At 48.3% G+C, this 19392-nt stretch overlaps 1 long non-coding RNA gene across 1 annotated transcript in view; it reads left to right on the top strand.

Moving 5' to 3' along the window:
• LOC123279617 (uncharacterized) overlaps positions 1–12381 on the top strand; it is a 47280-nt gene extending 34899 nt beyond the window's left edge. Inside the window, exon 3 of the long non-coding RNA XR_006517802.2 lies at positions 11991–12381. This is a non-coding gene — a long non-coding RNA (uncharacterized lncRNA). The remainder of the gene's footprint in view (positions 1–11990) is intronic.
• The last annotated feature ends 7011 nt before the right edge of the window (positions 12382–19392 follow it).

The following is a 19392-nucleotide window of genomic DNA, read 5'->3' as shown; positions in this document are numbered from 1 at the left end:
GGGGTGAGCCAGGGAGTGTGCACAAGGCTGGCTGTGCCCAGGGTGGGTTAATGTCGGAGGTGGCTCACGGCCGCTGTCCCAGTACACACATGGGGAGCTCTGAGTGTACACACTGGCCACTGCGCTTCGGATAGGTGAGTGTATGTCTAGATCTCAGTGGCGTTCCTTGGGTGTGTGCCTTGTACGCCTCACAGTCTGAACATCCATAATAGCAGGCCTGCAGACAAGTAAAGACAGATTAAATGAACAATGTGACATGCCAAGACAGAGGTGGGTGCAGTCCTGAGGGGAGCAGAGAGGCCGCACTGACCTTGCTCCAGAGGGTGCCTTTAAATGCTCTCTGACTGCTCCAGGCTCAGGGCTTCTGTAAAAAGCTTCTCAGATGGTCAGGAATGACTCCAGCTCCTCTCTCCTTCATCCTCCAGGCCCTCACTTGGCCCCATCTGTCTTTGTGTCTTTGTCCTGTGTCTTGCCTGGCTTGTTGGGGTGGGATCTTGGCTCTGGCTTAGCAGTCCCTTGACCCTGGTATGGTCCCTCAGCAACTTGTGCCACATCGACGGACAGGAATGCACCACACACCTGCTCCTGCTCAGGCCCGGACACCCCAACCCCATTTGTGCCCCAGGTGCACAGCAAGGAGGGAGCGGCAGGTCCTGAGCATCCCGTGGATGTCTCTGCTGCCCTCCCCAATGTGCTGCCCTGGGGGGCAATCACAGCCTCCAGGGGCCACTGAGGTCTTGGGGCTTGAGGTGGGACCAGCTGGAATCGATGGGGTGAGCAAAACGCTGTGATTAACACCCCCTGCACAGTGGCTTGTGCCAGCATTTGCATCAACCAACACATCACACAACAAGCTCTTGAGGGATTCTGGAGTCCTCTGTGTTTGATTTATAAAAGTTTACCACGAAGAATTGATTTGGACCGGCAGCGGGTTGCTGCTGCCGGGTTATCTTAACGTCTTCCTAGAGAAACTCGGTGCAGGTGATTCTTCTTGCTAATAAGAATCACCTATGTATTTATCTATCTGCCCAGGAATAAAAATTCAACACTGCCAAGGAACACTGTCCTTTCTGGGGACAGCCTTGTCTTTCCTGTGATGTGTGCGCACTCTCCAGGTGACTCGTCACAGGTCTTCCTGACCCGGTGGCTGCTCACACTTCCGACGCTGTGTCTGGATCGGAGCTTAAATGGGGCAGTCCCTCAGGTTTGCAACGACTGTCTGCAGAGGACTCAGACGTCACCACAGCCGAGGGAGGTGCAATGGCATGGGTCCTATTGCCACCCACACATCAGGGCTCACTCTCTATTTTCTAAAATTTTCAAACAAAGTATTTCTACCAACATGGGCATATATATTAGAAGGTAGAGTAGGGTAGTGAGGAAAAACAAAACAAGATACTAAACATGGGTTCTGTGGCCAAGACTGGGGTTTGACTCCTGGAAATATTTGCCATAGTAGCTGTGTGATCCTGGCCATTGTGGGAGACAGAATAATGGCCCTCCACAGAATCCATGTCCTAACCCCTAGAGCTCTTGAATGTGTCACCTTACGTGGCGGAAGACACTGTAGATGCTAGCCAGTTAAGAATCCTGAGATGGGGAGATTATCTTGGATTATCCAGGTGGGCTCAAAGTAAGCACAGGGATTCTTTTTTTTTTTTTATTCAGTTCATAATAGCTTACGTCAATGTGAGATTTCAGTCGTACGTTATTTCTTGTCTGTCACCACGTAAGTGCTCCCTTTTACCCTCTGTGTCCACCTCCCACTCCCCTTTTCTTGGTAACCACTGAACTGTTTTCTTTGTCCATGTATTTGTTTATATTCCACACATGAGTGAAATCATCTGGTGTTTGTCTTTCTTAGACTGGCTTATTTCACTTAGCCGAATTCCTTCCAGGTCCTTCCATGTTATTGCAAATGGGATGAATTTGTCTTTTTTGTGGCTGCATAGTATTCCATTGTATGTATATACCACATCTTCTTTATCCAGTCATCGGTCAATGGGCACTTGGATTGTTTCCACTTCTTGGCTATTGTGAATAATGCTGCAACGAACATAGGGGTGCATGTGTTACTTTGGATTGTTGATTTCAAGTTGTTTTGGTAGATTCCCAGTAGTAGGATAGCTGGATTTTTCTATAGAATGGTATTTCTATTTTTAGTTTTTTGAGGAATCTCTGTACTGTTTTCCATAGTGGCTGCACCAGTTTGCATTCCCTCCAGCAATGTATAAGGGTTCCCTTTTCTCCACACCCTCTCCAACATTTGTTATTTTTAGTCTTAGTGATTATTGCCATTTTAACAGGTGTAAGGTGGCATCTTAGTGTAGCTTTGATTTTCATTTCCCTGATGATTAGTGATGTTGAACATCTTTTCATGTGCTTATTGGCAATCTGTATATCTTCTTTGGAAAAATGTCTGTTCACCTCCTCTGCCCATTTTTTGATCGGGTTGTTTGTTTTTTTTATTGTTCAGTTGTGTGAGTTCCTTATATATTATGGAGATTAACCCCTTGTCAGATATATGATTTGCAAATATTTTCTCCCAGTTGGTGGGTTGTCTCTGTTTTGATTCTAGTTTCCTTTGCCCTGCAGAAGGTCTTTAGTCTGATGAACTCCAACTTGTTTATTTTTTCTTTGTTTCCCTTGTCTGAGAAGACATGGTATTTGAAAAGATCCTTTTTAGTTCAGTGTCAAAGAGTGTGCTACTGATATTATCTTCCAGGAGTTTTATGGTTTCAGGACATATCTTCAAGTCTTTGATCCATTTTGGGTTTAGTTTTGTGTGTGGTGTGAGATAGTGGTCTACTTTCATTCCTTTTGCATGTGACTGTCCAGTTTTCCCAACATCATTTGTTGAAGAGACTATCTTTTCTCCATTGTATGTTCTTGGCACCTTTGTCGAAGATTAGCTGTCTGTAGATGTGTGGTTTTATCTCTGGGCTTTCAGTTCTGTTCTGTTGATCTGTGTGCCTGTTTTTGTACCAGTACCATGCCGTTTTGATCACTAAGGCTTTGTAGTACATTTTGAAGTCAGGGATTGTGATGCCTCCGGCTTTGTTCTTTTTTCACAGGATTGCCTTAGCAATTCTGGGTCTTTGGTTGCCCCATATGAATTTTAGGATTCTTTGCTCTATTTTTGTGAAGAATGTCATTGGGATTCTGATTGCGATTGCATTGAACTGTAGATTGCTTTGGGTAGTATGGACATTTTAACTATGTTTATTTGTCTAATCCACGAGCAAGGAATCTCTTTCCATCTCTTTATGTCATTATCAATTTCTTTCAGTAACGTCTTATAGTTTTTCATTGTATAAGTCCTTCACCTCCTTGGCTGAATTTATTCCTAGGCACTTTATCCTTTTAGTTGCGATTGCAAATGGAATTGTATTCTTGAGTTCTCTTTCCATAAGTTCGTTACTGGAGTAGAGAAAAGCAACTGATTTTTGTGAGTTGGTTCTGTACCTTGCAACTTTACTGTAGTTGTTAATTATTTCTATTATTTTTCCTACGGAGTTTTTTGGGTTTCCTATATATAGGATCACGTCGTCTGCAAACAGCGAGAGTTTCACTTCTTCACTCCCTGTTTGGATTACCAGCATCTTTTTAAGAGGGATGCAGAGTCGGAGAAGGAGCCGTGATGATGGAAGCAGGGCCAACAGGAGAAAGACTGATTCCTGGAAGATGTTACACTGCTGGCTTTGAAGACGGACTGAGGAGCCAGGAGCCAAGGAAGGCAGGAGGCCTCCAGGAGCTGGAAGAGGCAAGGAGATGCATCCCCTCTCGGAGCCTCTAGGGAGGGTGGCCCTGCCGACACCTTGATTTCAGCCCAGTGAAACCCATTTCTACTCTCTGCCCTCCAACACCATAAGAAAACAAATTTGTATAGTTTTAAGCCACTGAATTTGGGGCACTTTGCAACAGCAGCAACAGGAAACTCATCCAGGCCTGTTGCTGTCTCTCTTTTAGCTTCAGTCACTCATTTCTAGTAAGAGAAGAGAAGGCGAGCTGGAGGTGCTTTCCGGGTAAGGCTGCTGTGTGGGGTGAATGAGGCAGTGACTGGCGGGGGTCAGGAAGGTGGGGAGGAGGAAGAGGGCGGTGGAGAAAGGCCTTCAGCGCCAGGCTCTCTGGAGGGTGCTTCTCACGCTGTCTGCGGAGAAGGCCCCCTCGCTTCATTTTTAGTAAATTCAATAAATTTAGATCCATTGTGGATCAACACTTTTATAAAATACAATAAAAATGAATCATTAGAACAAAATGAATAAAAAGACATAGAAAACGAAGCTCCATTTTATAATTATTAGATTCAGCAGTCATAGCATTGTTCTGTGTAACTGCTCACAATTTTCTCAATGCTCTCACTTTCTGCACCTCACCACCTGTGGGGGGGTCACAAACAGCATCGGCAACGTCCCTGTCCCGGCTCACAAGCTGAGTCAGTCGTTGTCCGGAGGTGAGGATAAGCTGCAGTTGAGGCCTGGGGAAGTCAGATTGCTTTACAGACAAGGCGATGGCCAGACTGAATACTGAAGTATGAGTAGGGGTTTACCAGGAAGAAAAGCAGAAAAAAAGAACCGGGGAACAGCATGTTGAAAGGCATGGAGGTGCGTGGTCATCGTGCCTCCGATATGAATTTCCCTGATGGTGTCTTTGAAGGACAGCATGCTGAGGTCTGACTTTCTAGGACCCTGATAAAGAGGAGAAGACCACGTGCTACAGTGTTGATGACGGGAACATTACTTCTCAGCTTGAAGCCTGCCCTCAGATCAGGCGATAGCTCTCAGTGGAGTCTGCAGAGCCTGGCCAGCTGTGGCACTGCCTCTAGGTCCAGCCTCACCCCGTGTGCTCGAGCCCCAGTGCTCCAGGCCCCTGTGACTCCTGACATTCTCAGAGGCATGCCCTGCCCCAGGACCCGTCATGGTGTTCCTCTGACTGGCATGCTCTTCCCGTCTTGTCTTTGCCAGGCAAAGTCTACCTATCCTTCAGGTCTCAGCTTGAACAACGTTTCCTTGGGGGACCTTCTCTTACCTCCCAGCTTTCATCTTGTTATGTGTTCCAGGAAGCACCTGAGATAGGGGTCTGCCCATCTTAGTGTTCAGTGAATATCTAGTGGATGAGTGAGCAAACACGCTGTGTTTCTCTCTCTCCAGCATGTACCACAGTTGCTATGAAAACTTTTATGTATTTATCTGTTTAATGTCGATATTCCCACTAAGTCATGAGCTGTCTGAGTCAGGGATCATGTCTGCTTTGCCTTACACAGTGCCGCACACATAGTAGATGCTCAATAAATACACGTTGAATGAATATGTGAGAGGATGAGTGATGGAGTTGGGTGGGATGGCTGGGGTAAACCCTAGAGGAAGAGTTTGATTGTCCTCCTCACAGTTGCCTCAAGCAGCAGCAGCAACAGTAGCTGACATTCAGAGGGCTCCCCTGACCCTGAAGCATCAAGCTGTGGTCAATGGCGAGGTCCAATGATCACAAGAAGTGAAGGAACTTTTCGGATCCTAAGAGGAATCTGTGACGTGAAGATTGCATTTTCTGGAGAACAGTCATGTCTTTTCCAAGACAACCAACTTATATATGCCCAAAGAGTCCATTCGAGGAATTTCCCGGATGTTTTCTTCAGGTGGCCATAGGACAACCACATTGGTTAAGGCTCTGTTCCATTATAGTGAAACAACAACAAACAAACAAAAGCCACAGTAAGAGAACAAACAACAATAACAACAAAACAACCTGCCAATCCAATTATATGAAACAATAAACCGGAAAACATCAACACCTCCTTTCATGACGACTTCCTCCTGGGACGCAGGTAACCCGGAGGAGCAGGATCCTGCAGGTACTAAGTACTCTCTGTATGTTCGTGGATGTGACTTTTGTCTTCTGAGATGCAGATGGTATTCCCTGGTCCTCCCGACTTGGCCGGATCTGTGGCTTCTTGGAGCAGATTTAACAGCTGTGGGTCCTCGGGGAGAAGGGACTGAGTTGGGATCACAGCTGTTGGATGTGCCAGGCTTGAAATGATGGGCCATGATGGACCTGAGGACTGAGGAGGACCACCTGGCCACCTCCCAGCTTCCCCCTGAAGCTGTCTGCTCTGGCTCGCCAGGTGGGAGATAGATTTCCAGCCATGGTGCACAGTGATAACCTCTTCCTCTGTTGGGCCACAATCGTGGCTTCAGTAGAGTGCCAATTCTTCACGGGCAGTGGGCAGGCTTCTCTTTTGAGCCTTGATGGTGTCTAAGGCAGGGCCTGCTCTCTGTGGTTCCTGTTAAGGGCTGGCTGACAGGTTATTCCTATAGATGCTAGTTCACAGTTCATGAGAGGAATGATGATCTTGTAGAAAGAAGCCAATTGGAGGACTAGTCCTGGATCCACGATCTCTCTGGGCCTCTGGATCTCACCTGCTCTGCTGATTTCCTGGGGTTCTTCTGAGAATCAGCTGAGTTGATGGCCGTGGCCATGGGGGGGAAAGTCCCAAAGTGCTAGCACAGAATGGTGACTCGCTGGTCATGGAGATGGAACTCCTGATGTCTGTCACTGTGACTCGAATCTGGTGGTACGACTGTGGATTCGAATTTTGCTTTCTGATATGAGAGCTTTATCTAGAAGAAGAAATCTTTTCTTTGGAATCATGGAAACTTGAGTTTAACTTTCTACTTTTACATTTTTTGAGTGCTCACTACCTGTTAGCACCATGCTAAGCCCTCTATATAATTCTTACGATAGCCCTGTGAGTTGACTTGCCCAAGATCCCTAAGAGGTATGTGTTGGCCTAGAGAGGATGGCATAACAGCAAAGAGCTGGGCTCTGGAGTGGGACCGGCTGGGGCGGAGTCCCTGCCCTGCTCACCAGCTGTGTGACCACGAGCAAGCTCCTTCCTCTCTCTGGGCCCCAGTTTTCATGTCTGTAAATGGAAAGACTGAGAGCCAAAGGGCCTTACCCAAATTGGGCAGTGTGTCAGGGCACATGGATGACCTGAAGCCGTAAAGGCCCTATTTCCTCTTATCATTGGCAGCATTAATCTGATTTTATTTATTTTAAAAATTTGCAATTGTGATAAAATACAGGTAATATAAAAATTATCATCTGAGCAATTTTTAAGTGTACAGTTCATTAGTGTTACATTCACACTGTTACGCAATCAGTCTCCAGAAGGCTCTTCATTTTGCAAAACTGAAACTCTATGCTCATTAAACTGCAACTCCTCATTCCCCTCCCCCCCAGCCCCTGGTAGCAACCATTCTACTTTCTGTCTCTATGAATTTGACTACTTCAGATACCTCGTATAAATGAAATAATACAATATCTGTTCTTTTGTGATGGCTTATTTCATTCAGCATGATGTCCCCAAATTTTATCCATGTTGTAGCATGTGTCAGAATTTCCTCCCTTTTTAAAAATTTTCTTTGTTTTTTTTTGCTGAGGAAGATTAGCTCTGAGCTAACATCTGTGCCAATCTTCCTCTTTTTTATTAATTTTTTTTGTATGTGGGACACCCCCACAGTGTGGCTGGTGAGTGGAGTAGGTCCATGCCTGGGATCTGAACCCATGAACCTGGGCTGCCAAAGTGGAGCGTGCAGAACTTTAACCACTCACTCAGCCACTGGGCTGGGCCCAGAATTTCCTTCCTTTGTAAGGCTGAATACTATTCCATTGTATGTATATTCCACATTTTGCTCATCCATTTGTCAGTTGATGGACACATGGGTTGCTTCCATGTTTTGGGGTTATGAATAATGCTGCTATGGACATGGGTGTACAACTCTCTCTTTGAGATCTGCTTTCAATTCTTTTGAGTATATAGCTAGAAATAGAATTGCTGGATCACATAGTAATTCTATTTGCAATTTTTTGAGGAACTACCATACTGTTTCCCATAGCGGCTGAACCATTTTGCATTCCCACCAACAGTGTACAAGTGTTGCAATTTCTCCACATTCTCACCAACACTTATTATTTTCTCTCTCTCTCTCTTTTTTTCTTTTAAAGATTGGCACCTGAGCTAACAACTATTGCCAATATATTTTTTTCCCCTGCTTTTTCTCCTGAAATCGCCCCAGTATATAGTTGTATATTTTAGTTGTGGGTCCTTCTAGTTGTGGCATGTGGGATGCCACCTCAGCATGGCTTGATGAGTGGTGCCATGTCCGCGCCCAGGATCTGAACCAGCGAAACCCTGGGCTGCCGAAGCAGAGCATGTGAACTTAACCACTCGGCCAAGGGGCCAGCCCCTATTTTCTCTTTTTTTTTGATAGTCATCATCCTGATGGGCATGGGGTGGTCTCTCACTGCAGTTTTCACTTGCAGTTCCCTAATAACTAGTGATGTTGCCTATCTTCTCATGTGCCTGTTGGCCATTTGTAACACATCTTCTTTGCAGAAATGCCTATTCAAGTGCTTTGCCCATTTTTTAACGGGGTTCTTTATTTTTTCGTTGTTGAGTTGTGGGAGTTCTTGATGTATGATTTTACTTATCTGAATTTCTTGCAGTCAAGTCAAATTTATCTGATTCAGAAAATAACGAAGCCTATATTTCTCCAAGTGTCATGAAACAAATTCACACTTGCTGTACATAGATTATTGCATTTGATCTTCACAACAATCTCTGAAGAAGCTACTAATGTCCCCTTGACTTCACAGAGGAGGAGACTGAGACCACCAGGAATCATTGTTCCTGACGAGGGTCTCAGGTCAGAACTGGCAAAGCCATCAGGGCTGAGGGCCAGTGGGTAGAGTCCAGATGCTGAGCTCTAAAATTGCCTGTCTGCACTTGGTCTCTGCTGAGATCCCCGGGTGAGTTCTCGTTGTCTGAATGATATGCTCTGGAAAGCCTGGTGGTCCAGGCTTTGACATCACCTTGATCTTTCTGTCCTTTACACAGAGGCACTTTGATTTGACCAAGTTTATGAGCCTTGACTTAGAGCTGACCTGGGGCTAGGGACTGGGAATTAGAGATTCATTCATTCGTTCCACAAACATTTGCTGAGCACCTACCAGTTTTCAGACGTTAAACCTGATTCTCAGGATTCTGAGATAAACCAGACCCAGTTCTTCTCAAGTGACTCACATTCAGTGGGGGAGAGAACAGATAGATGGTTAATTTTATGTGTCAACTTGCCTGGACCATGGGGTGCCCAGACATTTGGCCAAACATTATTCTGGGTGCATCTGTGAGGGAGTTTCTGGATGTGACTAACATTTGAATCAGTAGCCCGAGTAAAGCAGGTTTGCCCTCCCAAATGTGGGTGGGCCTCACCAAACAAGTTGAAGGCCTGAATAGAACAAAATGGTTGACTAAGAGGGAACTCCTCCTGCCTGACTGCCTTTGAGTGAGATATCGTTTTTTCCTGCTTTTGGACTTGAATTGAAATGTTAGCTCTTCCTAGATCTTGAGCCCGCTGGCTTTCACACTAGACTTACACCATTGGCTCTCCTGGGTCGCTAGCTTGCTGACTGTAAATTTGGGGCTTCTCAGCTTGTATAACCATGTGAGCAAATTCCTTACAATAAATCTATATATCCTATATTTATGTGTTACCTACCTATCAATCTATCATCTATGTATGTATGTATGTATGTATCTATCATCTATTTATCTACGTATTTATCTATGTATGTTTGTATGTATCTATCATCCATCTATATATGTATGTATGTGTCTATCATCTATCTACGTATCTATTTATGTATCTATGTATGTATGTATTTATCATCTATCTATGTATCTATTTATGTATCTATGTATCTATCATCAAACATTCATCTATGTATCTTTGTATCTATCTATGTATCTATCCATCTATCTATTATCTATCAATCATCTATCTGTGTATGTATCTATGTATCTGTCTACCTATCTATCTGTCTACGTGTCCACCTCCTGTTGGTTCTGTCTCTCTGGAGAACCCTGACTAACACTGCACAGTCACAAAGTAGAGTGATGAGCACAGAGGCAGAGGTCTGAGGGCTGCATCATGAAGACTTGACCAAGATGGAATGCAGGCCCTTGATCCCATTTCTTGGGAGTCCTTGGGGCTCATGAACCCCTCCCTGGCATCAGAGTGGTCTAAAGGACAGCACTGCCCTGGCCTGGCAAATTCCAGGGGCCATGGCTTCCACAGGGTCCAAAGCTTTGAGGGGTATTGGCAGACATACTGATTCATTCAGTCAGCAAACATGCATGGAGCACCCTTTGTGGGATGGGTCATGTTCTAGGAATACAGTCGTGAAGACTGCAGATGTACAAGTCCCTCCTCTTACGGGGCCTATGGTATAGCAGGGATGGGAGAGCAGACCATTAGGAAACAGTGGTAAGTTGTGTGAAGATGATCAATTAGGCATTGCGTTGGCTTCTTGAGGCAGTAACGTTGGATGAGAAGCACATTCCAGGCATAGGGAAGAGCTGGAGCAAAGCTGGCCCAGAAAGAGGGGTGATGGGGCTGGGCCTAGTGAGCACGATGGGATGCTCTAAGGTGAGACTTGACGTCTCACCCAACAGGTAGGGCCCGTAGCCTGAGGAAAAGAGCTTATTTAGATTTATTACAAGTGGGAAGAAAATTCTTTGGAGGGTCCTAAGTAGGGGAGCACTGTGATCTGGCTCATAATGGAACACCATGCCCCTTTGTTGCAGCTGTCCAGATGAGAGCTGATGGTGGCCTGGACTGGGGTGGTGGCAGAGAGGAGGACAGGCATCACTGGGTGGGGTATATTTTGGAGGTAGAGGTGAGAGGAATTGCTGATGAATGTTGGGGAAGGGGTACCAAAGAAGGATTGGATTCACTGAAGATGTCCTGAGCTCCTAGGAAGTGGTGATCCCACCGCCTCTGAGGTCAGCAGAGGCCCCAGCCTGGGGTCAGCAATGGCACCTGTCACTGAGAGGTTAAAGTGGATAGGTTTTGAGTTGAGTCCTTTCCTGGCCACTCCCTTCAATCCATCTGAGCATTGGGCTAAAACCCTCAAACCTCCTCCTTGCGTGTCTCAACAGTGGGACCAGAGCCGTCTCTGGACACATGTTGGATCACTGAGGAGACATGGGTCTCTCGTCCGCTTCTCTTGTCCTGTGTTCAGGCCTGCCTACCCTTCAGGGCACCCCTGCCACTCAGGACAGGAATGCTCCTCAGTTCCTGGGCCTCTCAGGCGCTGGGCAGAGGTCGCTGCATGCCCCCGGGTGAGTGCGGGCAGGTGGAGAGATGCCCACTGGATGCAGTCTTCCCCCAGCGCGCCAGGTTCCTCCCAGCCGGGCCCTGATCCACTGCTCTCCTACCTGGAGGGCATTCCTCCTCTTCTGAGGACGAACCTGCTCATCCTCGGAGCCTCGCCTGACAGCCCCTCCCACCCCAGGCCTCTCCTGCATGTGCCCACAGCCTCCTGGTTAAAGCTAATTGTCCCCCTACTTGAGGGTCATCTGTCACGAGCAGGTGAATTCCTTGAGGGCGGGGACTACGTCTCATTTTTATTTCCAGCCCCCAGCGCAGGGGGCTCAGTCACTGTTTGGATTGAAAGAGCAAAACAAATCCATTGTGGCCACAGAGCAGTGGCTGGGAGAGAAGCTTGCCCTTTCCAGAAATGTCCAGCTTCTCTTCCATAAACCATACTTCATGCACCAGCAGAACAGCGATAATGACTCCAGCTTTATCTTCATTTCTGTGATTAGGGAGACGTAGTTTTGAGTTAAGCTTGTTAATGAGGTGCTGTGACTGTTACTTGAATAAAAGACCAAAATTTGCTTGAACTTAGGCAATAAGTATTTTACTTTTACGACATGTCTGGCGTTATGTTAAAGGTGGAATCCATCAGACGTCCTGTGCTGCAGTCTCAGCGTTGGGCTGAAATTCAGATGTGCTCACACTAACGGGAAGGAGTCTGGAAGCTTTAATCACGGCTTGTGGTTCAGCCTGATTGACAGTGTTTCCATTTTTTAAAGCGACTGTTTTTCATATGGAATAAATGACTCCCCTTTCGTTTTTCTCCTGTAATAGGAAAGGTTCTCATTGCGGAGGGAAATCTCTACAAGCAGCCTGTTAAGTAGTAAATGTTACTGCTGTGCCTGAACGGAGTTATCATCCATGGGAAGCGTCAGCTGATAAGGTGTACAACACAGAGTAGGTCGTCCCACCTGCTGAGCTCGGAGGCAATTCCTTCATCATCTGGGGAGATGTGCATTCAACATCATCGTCCTTCCTCTCCTCCAAATGCAACCTTGGTTTGCACGGTAGTTGGGCCTATTCTGGATGTCGGCTCTGGAAATTCCACTCCATCTACTCTGAGTGAAAACGGACTTGGTTGGAAGAATCTCAGGATGTGTGGCTGAATCCAGCCTCAGAAATAAAGCCAGGCAGCAGGACCAGAGCTGGCCTGGGGTGCTGTTCCAAGCCGGGAGTCTTTGCTCTGTTTCACTTATTCATGCTTCTCTCTTTGCTGTTCTGTCTTGCTGTAGTCCAGCTTTCTCAGTTCCCCAGTTCTTGTGGTGGGACGTGGTCACCTCTACCAGCTCCCAAGGGTCCATGCTACAGCCCAGCCATCTAGAGAGAGTCTGCCCTCTTCCCCGAATGCAGCATCCCTCCCCAGACCAGTCCGCTGTAAGCAGGGGGTAGGTCACACTTTAACATGGAACTTTGGCTGCAACTCTATGGATGGGGTGAGGAAGGATGAATTTCTAGAAAAGCAATAGTAGGAAGATAACCCAAGAGATGTCCATTGCATTGCTAGCAAGAGCCCAGATTCACCCCACAAATGGATAGCAGGCTCAGGGACTCCCGCCATCTTGTAATTCAAGTTCTGACATTGAAGCCCGTAAATACCTACAAATGAAAAGGGGCTGTGAAGGACGGAGAGCGTGTATTTCTGATTCCATGTGGAGCTGTGACCAGATCTGAGTCCCGCACACTCACCACCTCATTCTCAGAGCTTGTGCTGTTGATTTAGTCTTGGGGGCATCACTCCTCGACCCAAACCAGGTTTCCTTTCCCCTCTTTGGCCCGGCTCCTCACTAAGTAATATCCACAATATACCAGGGGCTTGCAGCCACAGTGATGAAGCTGCTGCCCCTCGAAAACATTGCTTCTCTACATTATCTCTCAGCCTCCCAACAACCCCATCTTCTAGATGTGGACTTGAGGCTCACAGAGGTTGAGCAATTTGCTAAGGTCATATCGATAGGAAGAAGGGAACTGGGACTGGCTGTCACACATTTCTAGCTCTACAGCCTTTATTTATTTCATAACACTACACTAGTCCCTCCATACAACAACACATCTCAAGACCAGGTTGTCAGCAAGGAGAAAACAGGGAAACAATGGACAAGAAAATGGGCCCGTAATTTCTACATTTGAAAAAGGATGTAGAAATGCACGGGTGGACCCGACGTCTGCTGGATTCTTAGCTGCTGTGGCCTCAGGTTGGCTTAGAACTGTGTTCCATAACTGTGGAAGCTCATAGTCCTCCTCTGGATGGGGTGGATTTCCAGGGGGCTTTTGGGCCCATTTTACCCTTGTCACTCAGGTTCTGTGGCCCATGGGTGCTTTCTACGTGGGACATAGCATTGACCCAGACATGAAAACACATTCCTTTTCTTAGGTAACATCCTGAGCCTAAGTAAAACACATCCACACAAAGTTTTCCACTATTGCGAACATAGTAATCTTCCCGGAGGATGTGGAGGTGGGCTGAAGACGGGTTTCTACCCGTCTACACAGTCAGTCTAAGGTTTGACATTAGTCACTCCGATACTTACATTATCTTATGGTCATCACATCCAGGGACATTTCCACTCGCTCCTCACCCCATAGAGTCCCCTCGCCACTCGCCATCTGCAGAACTCCCCTCTCTCCCTCTCCTACCTTTTCTTGAGTGTCAGGGTAAAACACGCGGTCTTCTCATTTTCTAATGCTAATAGCTGCCAGATGCAAACCGGCTCACTATTCTGAGCCTCTCTTATAGTCCCTGGGTGGAACCAGAGCCTCTGCTTGTGGAAAGCCCCCTCCCCTCTCTGCCCTGGGGCCGCTCTCTCCATTCTCCCCAGGTCTAGCATCCTCTGTCCACCTGGAGCTGAAGCCGCTCACATCAGTACCTGCTGTTGGAAGTCATCTTTCTCTGACAGCACTAGCTTGGCCCTCCTGCCTGGAGCCTCCAGAAGCAGCCATCCCTGAGGAGAGAGAGAAGGCATTTCCTCCAGGTGGAGCAGCCAAGAAAAGGTGAGGTGGCAGGACTGAGCGCGGGTGTCCAAGGAGCTGTGGGGAGCGGGGCAGAGCGCACTGTGTCGGGGAAGAGAGATGGAAGACGATGAAGGGCTCTGCCAGCCTGGGAGAGGACTCCAAGGTCCACGCGGGGGACAGCGGGGGGACTTGTCTTTATCTGTTCGGCCTCTAGTAGAAGGTAGGTGCTGGTCCTTAAACATTTCTATGACTCAGCCCTAAGCATAGTGTCTGCCTCATGGAGGCAAATGGTAAATATATGCTGAAGGAACAAGTAAGCAGAGGAACAGATTTTGTCAACTGTGAAAGGGACTTAAGGTGTTAGACAGTAGGTGGGTCCAAGAGGCCGTTTTATAATCCCTGAAGTCCCACTCTGTAGCATTTACCTTAGGATCAGCTCCAGGTTCAGAAAGGCCAGTCCATGCTGCCCACCAGACAGTCCCTGGGGGCCGTAGTTGACTGAGTCCATGGGGTCTGGACTGGTGAGGCCACCAGCCTGCAGGCCCCCTGTGGGAGGAGCGAGCCTGCATTGGTCATCCTTGTATCCCTGGTCCCAGCTCATGCAAGGCTTCAGGAGCTGTGAGGTGTGCCCAAAAGGAAACCCTCCGAAATAGAGATGATTGTGGCCACAAAGTGGCGCCATTGTTCCAGCCAAAGACCTCAGAATAGACTTGGGCAGACCGTGTTGCTTGGAACTTTGAACTGAATCCAAACTCCTCCAACATATCTGTCAGGCTCTAATCTCAGTGCAGTGATATATTCTAATCCCATAACAAGAGGATTAACACCACCACTGTAGCCAATTTGAATTGAGAAAATCTGTTTCAGGAGCGAATTCTGAGGCGATTCCTTCCCCAGCCGTCAAGAAGGGCCGGCATGTCGGTAGGAGCGGGTTCTGCACCAACTGGCGAGCCGGCTTGTAGGCTGAGCTGCTCACGCCGCTCGGGTGGTGCCCACTTACAGAGCCACACTCCAGCCCCCGCGCGCCATCTTGGTGGCTGCCACAAAGGCAGCTGGGGACAGACAGAACAAGGGTCCCCAAGCTAAATTCCCCTCATTCCTCCCCTGTGCACCAAGCTCTTGGTGTGGGACGCCTCTCTGCGCTTCGCCCCATGTTCACGTCTTACCCTTTCTTCAAGGTCCAGGTCCCAAAGAGGCTGTTGGCGTGCCTCCTGCCCCAAAGAGTAAGACCCTCTCTGGAAGCTTCTTCTGCAAGCTCTTCTGATTCAATGGGAACTGACAGATAGGAGAGACCCACCATTTTCTGTACCTGTTTTTACTTGACTCCTCATGGAGGGGGTGATTCCCTTGAGGGCCAACTCCACACCTTGAGCTTGTAGCGTTTCCTGCACACGGGGAGCACCTGGTAGTTATTTGTGGCTGTTGAACAGCAAGTGGAACATGCTGCCGTATTTAAAGGGCTGGAGGTGTTTAATAGCAGAGCCAGAAGAGCAGAGTTCTGTGAGGTGTTTCTCTTGTTCTCAGAGAGCTGTAGGTTGTGACGCACCAGTAACTTTGTGAAAATTAAGATAAGAATAGACGCATTTACTGAGTGCCTGCTAGATAGTAGTCACGGTGTTCTGCATTCACACGTGGACTTCATTTAGTTTCCCCAACAGCCCCAGGAGGCAGCATTTCTGCTTTCCACGTGGGGGAAAGTGAGGCTCAGGAAGTTAAGTAACACACTTGAGTGTCTAAGTTAATGCTGGCCAAGCTCTGCGGGGTTGATGGTGGGGTTGGAAAACCCAACCTGTTTTCCTGGACCCCTGTCTGTAGGTCCCAGGCCCACAGTCCCTTTGAGACTCATAGGGACTCATGTTCTGGGGCCATGATGGCTACACTTAATCCGCTCTGACTCTCGAGGGCATGGAGGCAGCATGGCTGGGGCAGTGGCCTGGTGGATGGCCAGAAGCAGCACATCTTGGGTACATTGGTTGCAGTGGATCCCTCCAATTGTCCTCCAGTGAGAAGGCCCGAGGCACAATGTATTTGCCCAGGAGGACATGTGCAAACAAGGCGCTGCCATGGCCTGTTTGTTTTGATCTGGGGGTCACCTGGGGGACTTCCCTGCCCCCAAATAGCCCCCTCTCTGGCGTGTTATGGGACCCTGAATCTCGCCATTAGTTCTCATTTCCTTTACGTTTATAGTGTTTTTCAGCCTCTCAACATCCTCCATGATCTATCAAACCTGGCAAAGGATGAGTTGAGGGCCACGTGGGAGGAGGAGGGGTGCCTGGAGGTGGCAGGGAGTTGGGGCCAGACTTGGCTGTTCCCTTCTGCTTTCGTGACTGGGATGAGGCCAGCAGGCAGGCAGGAAGGCAGAAAGCCACCGATGCAGAGAATCCAGCTTTTGGATTTGGACCACAAAGACTTGAGGACCCTGCTTTTCACCTGTTCTCTGTACCCTGGCTCCCTGAGGCTGCCATTCCTGCAGCTGGAGTCCCAGATGCCGTGGTCTGTTAAGCAAGCACAGCAGGTATTGCTAGCGAGAAGCAATGCAGGAGGGAAGACAAGTCTGCAGCAGAATCTTCACTCAGCTGAAGATGCTGCAATGGAAACGCATTTTCTGGGCAAATGAAGTCTCTGGCTTGTCACTGAGTGTTTCCTTGGTGAGAAAAAAGCTAAATGGGCCTACTTGGCTGCCTGCAGGAACAGTAGGAAGCCCCCAGTTGGTCTCTGTCACTGGAAATTCCCTCTGCAGAGGATAAGGCCTTTCATCCTACTACTAAAAGTTAAGCTAAGGCTGCAAACCCTTGGGAGAGTAAATTCCTGATCCTTTTCTCCCAAGAGTCCACTGCTATGGAGGAGAACCTCGAAATGTGAGGACCCTGAGCAGCTGGGGACAGTAGGCAGGTGTGGCAAGGCAGGCAGAGGCATCAGGGACGCCCTTGCACTTTGTAGGTTTCATGAGTGTCCTGTGGGTTGGCCTCCTTTGCATGGATCTGAAGTGTGTGTGTGTGACGACTCAGCTGCAGCCTTGCTTGTTTAGTAGCTTTCCGGGTTCCTTTCCTAGGGTGGCTCCAAACTTGGCTGGCTTTCTTTGGCTTCAGAAAGTCACGTAGACTTTCTCTGAACTGGGCTGTGATAGGCTGGATAACGGTCCTCAGAGATATGCAGGCCCTAATCCCTGAACCTGTGAATGTTCCCCTCTGTGGAGAAAGGGTCTTCGCAGATGTGATTAAGTTAAGGGTCTTGAGATGGGGAGATTATCCTGGATTGTCCAGGTGGCCTCTGAATGTAAGATCAAGTTTCCCTAGAAGAGGAATGGAGAGGAAGACTTGGCTACCGACAGAAGAGAGGAAGGCTGTGGGACAGAAGCAGAAGGAAGCAGAGTCAGAGCGAGAAGATACCGGCTTTGCAGATGGAGGAAGGTCCCATGAGTCAAGGAATGCAGCTGCAGAGGCAGGAAAAGGCAAGGGATTATCCCCTAGAGCCTCCGGAGGGAATGTGGCCCTGCTGACACCTTGGTTTGGCTAATGAAACCATCTTGGACTTCCAGAACTGTAGGAGAAGAAATGTGTGTGGTTTAAGCCACCAAGTTTGTGGCAATTTGTTACAGCAGCTATAAAAACCTCATACATGGGGTAAGGGGAGAATTTTCATCCATGGGACCCTGGCCTCTAAGGAGCTTTCAATTTAGGAGGTGAGAGGAGACCCACAGGAATCTTTGAATGCTGACTGTGCACCATATTGTTTCCCGTCCCCTTCAGTTAGCAGGGGCGTGGAGCAGCGGGAGCAAATGGGTTTGGGCTCAGAGGCCCCAGTCCAAGCCTGGTGCTGCCGTTGATCATCTGATGGACCCTGAGAGCATTGCTTGAACTCTGGAATGCCAGTGGCCACATTGTAGAGTGGCGCTAAGAGTGCAGGCTGCTGTGAATGTTAAATGAAATCAGGGCTGTCATGATGTCATGGCCAGCTCGGTGCCTGGTCCATTAACCTTCAATCCCTCATCCTTCTCTCCACAGAGTCGCCCGGTACCAGTGTTCTGAGTACCTGGGGAGATGATCGTGAATTAGTAAAAATTCTGAATTCTACGGTTTTTTTGGAGGAAAAAAACTCCTCATTTCACATATGGGGAAACTGAGGCTCAGAGAAATTATGAAACCTGCTGGGGTCACACTACAAGTCAGAGCCTGGCTGTAACTTTGGCCCTGCCAGCCTCCTGTGGGGACACCTGTGCTCCTTTCCTATCCTGTCAGTCACCAAACCCTGACTAGCTCTTGGCCTCTATCCATCCTCCCTCCCGTTGGTGGAAGGAGACAAGCTGGGGAGTAGGCACACATAGAGAAACTAAAAGAAGATTGTTCTTCCGTGAGCGTGGCGTGGGCTTCACTTGCACGAGGTGAGTGGACTCTGGAGTTTTAGTGACGTAACCCGCTGGAGTGTAGGAATAATGGCATCTAAAAGCAGAGCCCTGAGGAGACTGGAAGGACAAAGTCTCCATTTTCCTTGACTACAGATGAGTTCCTTTATGTGGATAAAAACACCAAACCCGGAAGGATCCAGAGTGGTGTGTGTAGCGTACATGTGTGCATGCACGTGACCAAGGAGGTGTGGGTGAGCATGTGTGTGCAACGTCTGTGTGAGCTGGCATGTGTACTGTGTCCTCTGTTACCTTGGACTAGGCAGCCTTGAAAGCAGAGCCTGAGACAAGGGTTTGTGTGCAGGAAGTTTGTTTTGGTAAGTGATTCCAGGGGATGGGAGAGGGGGACTGAAAGAAGTGAGAGAGAGCAGGTGGGCAAGCCAGTCCAAGGGCATGCATCAAGCTGGTCACTGCTGCCAACACGGGCTCAAGCCTGCTGACACCCTCCCTGGAGCTGTCCTGGACGCGCCCAGAGTGGTCCACCTGAGGGGCGGGAGAGGAGTCCTTATCGGGCAGCGTCAACAGCCTTTGCTGTTGTTGCCTGGCTCATGCTTTAGAGTGGTGACTACGTCACAATGGGTGGTTCACAGGGCGGGCAGAGAAGTCTGGGGCAGGAGAGAGACACGCAGCTAGGGAGTCAGTGCTTGCAGCTGGCGGCTGCCGTGATGGGCGGAGTGAAAAAGGAGGCAAAGAGGATGTGAGATGAGGCACAGGAGGTGTCTGATGGCTCCTCCTACCAGAATGTTCTCTTTTGTTGGTGTTGGAACCTCAATCCTGTATTGTTGGTAAAAGCATCTTCCACACCATTGCAGACCACAGGTAGAG

Source organism: Equus asinus, chromosome 21 (genome assembly GCF_041296235.1).
Source record: "Equus asinus isolate D_3611 breed Donkey chromosome 21, EquAss-T2T_v2, whole genome shotgun sequence".
NCBI classification, from domain to species: domain Eukaryota; kingdom Metazoa; phylum Chordata; class Mammalia; order Perissodactyla; family Equidae; genus Equus; species Equus asinus.
The sequence above is the reverse complement of the archived record's forward strand: the minus strand, read 5'-3'. Positions and strand labels throughout refer to the sequence as shown.